We start from the raw sequence: 4,914 nt of genomic DNA on the forward strand, positions 1-4,914 counted from the left end.
AAGAACAGTCATAGCGAGACATTTATCTATGGGATATGCATAGCGCATTGTAGTTAACATTTATCTCATGAATTGCACGGTGATCCCATACATATAGATTGATTTTACTCAGGTAGATAATGAAAAGTCAAGTGGAAAATTTACACAATGGCTCTTACGATCTTGGGCTTCTACCGGTATATAAATTGGATTATTATTTGCTGAACTTGTGAAGGTTTTGAACATGCTATTTCAAAGAAGGAAAAAACTTCCATGCGGAAAAATAGATAAAAATAATCTCTCCTGTGTTCTGAAATAATTGGAGAATTCATATACATAGGATGAAACGCTTAGGATTTAAAAGTCAAGCTGGATCCATTGCGTATTGAAATGTGAAAGCTACGGATGAACAAGAATTATACAGGTTGGATTGTATTCAGGATATGGGACCAATACATAATAAGCCATTGTTTATATGTTGCCATGCTTTGTTTGATATTCACCATATTCATCTGTATTATAAATTATGTACATTAGATGTCTATAGGGGATTTTGGTAAGACAAGGAATAGCAGGCGTTAAGCGGCACCAAGTTTTCTCTTCTCTACTTTCAGCATTGTGCCAGTCTAGCAGTTGCTATACTACGAATTCAGAATGAACATCTAAGGCCTCGTTCACATCTGCATTGGTAATCCGTTCAGGGGAGTCCGCATGGGGACTACCGAACACATTGGCAAGTGGTGTACAGCGAAAGCACATGGACCCCATAAACTATAATGGGGTTTGTGTGCTTTCCACATGGTCTCTGCATGAGTCATGCGGACAGGAAAGTAATTCACCCCATTATAGTTTATGGGGTCCGTGTGCTTTCACTGTACACCGCTTGCCAATGCGTTCGGTAGTCTGTTCGGAAGGATTCCCATGCAGACTCCCCCGAACGGATTACCAACACAGATGTGAACGAGGCCTAAGACTCTATTCATATTTTGTTCTTACATCTGTTTAGCATATCTGTTTAATGGATGCAAACAAGTGGCCATCCGTTTACCTAGAGATCAATGTTAAAATAAATAAATAGGTTTCTGTCTAGTTTTTGGACAGACAAAAAAAGTCTGCAATGCTGTGTTTTTATGTCTTTTTAAAAAAATAAAAAAAATCAGTAACAGATTTTTTTAAAAAAAACAGATCGCTATCTGTACCTGTACTTTCCAACCGTTAAATGGATCTGCCAAACGAATGTGAAAAAACACAATGTGAACAGTCTGTTAAAGAGAACCTTTCACAATTTCTATAGTCCACTGATTCCAGCACATTTGGCATTTTTACCCTATCCCTCACTGTTCCATGCACAGTTAGTTTTGATGCCTGATATGCTATTTAAAGCGTTCTCCAGACAAATGGGGAGGTAAATAAAATAACAAAAACTCATACTCAACTGTCCTTGCTGCACCGGTGTCCTCCCAGCGGGGTCCTGCTTCTCTGGCATCTTCTTAAAGTGAAGCTGCTTGTCGTCTGTGATGTCCTGGATCCCTTCTGCTGAAGCCGCTGATTGGTCTCAACACCAACGTGACCACTGAGGCCAATCAGTGACCTCAGCACCTCAGGAAGAAACCTGAGATATCACAGGTAGTGACATCTCAGGCCCTTTGCTGAGGCCGCTTATTGGCCTCAGAGGTCATTTGTGGCTGGGACTTCCACCACAAGTCAACACTGGACTGAGAAGTCCTGACCATGCTGGGAGACACCGAAGCATCAGGAAATGTTATTATTCTTTAAAATGTTTTCACCTCCCTGGCTTATTTAAAAAATACATTTATTGTCCATTTTTTTTGCCTGGACAACCCCTTTAAGGTCTGTAATGTCAGAAGGGCAGTGTCAGGCAGGGGTGTGATTCACAGCTCCAATCTGAGGCAGCCACTGTCAGAGCTCAGAATCACATCCCTTGTCTGCTCTTGCCTGACACCGCCCATCTGACAGTACACAGCCTAAATAGCATATCAGGCACCACAACTAACAGCATTGATACAGTGGGGGCTACAGAGAATATTCCAACTGTGCCAGAATCAGCAGAGCAGCAGCTATTAAATGATGTAAAGCATTGGACTTGTTGGAGGAGATGAAAGATTGTCTTTAATACATATGAGATGGTTGGCCAGATAGATAGATAGATAGATAGATAGATAGATAGATAGATAGATACCATATTTTTTGGACTATAAGACACACTTTTTCCCCCCAAATTTGGAAGGAAAATGGAGGTGCGTTTTATAGTCCGAATGTGGACTATAAGGGGGTTCCTGACGCCACTGGTTTCCTACAGCGGCAGGAGTGTGGCGATGCTGCAGGCCCCAGCAGCTAAAACCCTCCCCGGAATCCGCTGTTCTATTACAGCAGATGCTGGGTCTGTAAAGCTAATGCGGCCGCCATAGCAACCGGGTCTCCGCTGTAACGTACAGCGGAGTCGCCAAAGCTAATGCCAACATCAACTTTGAGAACGTAATATGCATTACTTATTGTGTGTTTTTAAGCTATGCTGTTTATGTCCTTAACAAATTACTAACAGACTTACACTTCTGAAGTCAAAGGTCATCATATTGGCATATATACTATTGGTGCTCACATAGCAAACAGAATTTTACAAAGAATATATCAAATAAATCCTTTGCCTTCTATGGTCTCTAGTGTTCAGTGTTTTTTTAATTTCCTTAAAGAAAAGAAGAAAAATAAATATAGCGACACTCTGACTGTCTTAGGGTAAAGCGAAAAAGGAAAAATAAATTCTTTAAAGGAACCAAAAAGATCATTAGAAAGTTCTTTGTGCTGTCCCTTCATATATTTGTACATTGTTATTAGATCTCCCCTTATCTGTCTTTATATCGGGACTGTGTCCCTATAAGGGCTCATTCACATCTGCGCCCGGTCTCCGTTCTGCAGGTTTCCGTTTCCTGCACAAAACAGAGGCAGGAGACGGAAACCTGCAGGAGTCTTTCTCACATTATTCATTTGAATGAGTTTGAAAGCTGTCCGGCCGTGAGCGGCAGTGAGCGTTTTACGCTCTCTGCCGCAAAACCGTTTTTTTAAATCTGGACACAGAGTCGGACATGCAGTACTCTGTGTCCGGTTTAAAAAAAAAACGGTTTCACGGCGGAGAGCATAAAACGCTCACTGCTGCTCATGGCCGGACCCGGTCTGTGGTTTCTGTCTTCTTGCATGCAGATTTGCGAAAGGCAGAGAATGTGACAAAATATTAAATCAATGCTCACTTGTTTGATCCGCTGCTATTCCAGCACTGATGCTCCAATGGTCCCCACTGGTATTTGCTGACTTGTCAGATGACAATATCATCACTGCAGATTGAGTCATTAAAGGTGTTATCCAGTTTCTAACATTGATGGCCTACCCTTATCAATAGTAGATTTGTGAGGGTCCGATACCGGATCACCGGTATTGAGAAAGTGCAGCTCTTGGGATTGTGTACATAATGTGAGCCTTGCTGCTCACTTGTTGTGCAAACTGTACTATCTTATTGAAGTCTATGGGTTAGCGCTGCAGTACCTACACTGACTGCTATAGTTTGTAAACATTACAGAGCGATGTGCTATCCCAGTACTGGTGATCTGTGGGGTTTCAAGTATAGGACCCCTGCACATTTAATATTGATAATAATAGGCCATCAAAGTTACAAACCGGGGAACCCCTTTAATGACTTGACCTGCAGTGACGTCCTGTATCCAACTCCCTGGGATCCTTGCAGATCTAATATTGATGGTGTATTCTAAGGATAGGCCATCAATGTTAAAACTGGGTAATCCCTTTAATGACCAAGAAGACTGCCTTAGCAAGGTATAGGACAGGTCAGTATTAGTTCATTGTTTATTTTATTTTTAATATATTTTTTTCATCCTGGAGACTCCTTTACAGAATCTCAGTTATGCCTCAGATATCCCTTTAATTTAACTGCAAATCTTAAAGAATGTGAGGCTCATCCAGTTTCTGACCCCTGTCACAAGATCCAAGGAACAGGACACATATATAAATTACTGGAAATCTATGTTTGGTTATTCACTTGATCAAGAGATTGAACATAAAACTTTAAGTCCCATATTATTACTGTGTATTATCCTGTATCTGTATTACTATGCTGCTGTAACATACTGAAATTTCCCCACTGTGGGACTATTAAAGGATTAAAGGATTATCTATATCAGCATAGAATTTATGGTGTTTATCTGATTATTTATCCTGACTCCTGACCAATAATGATGATTTATATGACTTTGTGAGGATTGGTATAGTATGGGGTATGGGGTATGTCATCCAATAAGTGCTGACATATCTAAGTTGTATAAAGGTATAAGTTGCTTTATGTAACAATATGAAATACAATAATCACATTTATAGTATGACAGTAAAGGGCTTTTGCTATATACAGTCGGTATGGACAGTATTCAGACCCCTTTCCATTTTTCATTCTTTGTTTCATTGCATTTCATTGAGTTCTTCTTTACCTCTCTCACGAAGGCTCTTCTCCCAGGTTTGCTCAGTTTGGCTGGATGGCCAGGTCTAGGAAGAGTTCTGTTCGTCCCAAACGTCTTCCATTTATGGATAATGGAGGCCGGTGTGCTCTTAGAAACCTTGAGTGCTGCAAAAATTCTTTTGTAACCTTGGTCAGATCTGTGCCTAGCCACAATTCTGTCTCTGAGCACCTTGGGCAGTTCCTTTGACCTCATGATTCTCATTTGCTCTGACATGCACTGTGAGCTGTGAGGTCTTATATCGACAGGTATGTACCTTTCCTAATCAAGTCCAATCAGTTTAATTAAATACAGCTTGACTCCACTGAAGGAGTAGAACTATCTCAAGGAGGATCAGAAGGAAATCGACAGCATGTGAGTTAAATATGAGTGTCACAGCAAAGGGTCTGAATACTTATGA

This window comes from Leptodactylus fuscus, chromosome 3 (genome assembly GCF_031893055.1).
Source record: "Leptodactylus fuscus isolate aLepFus1 chromosome 3, aLepFus1.hap2, whole genome shotgun sequence".
In the NCBI taxonomy this organism is placed as follows: Eukaryota; Metazoa; Chordata; class Amphibia; order Anura; family Leptodactylidae; genus Leptodactylus; species Leptodactylus fuscus.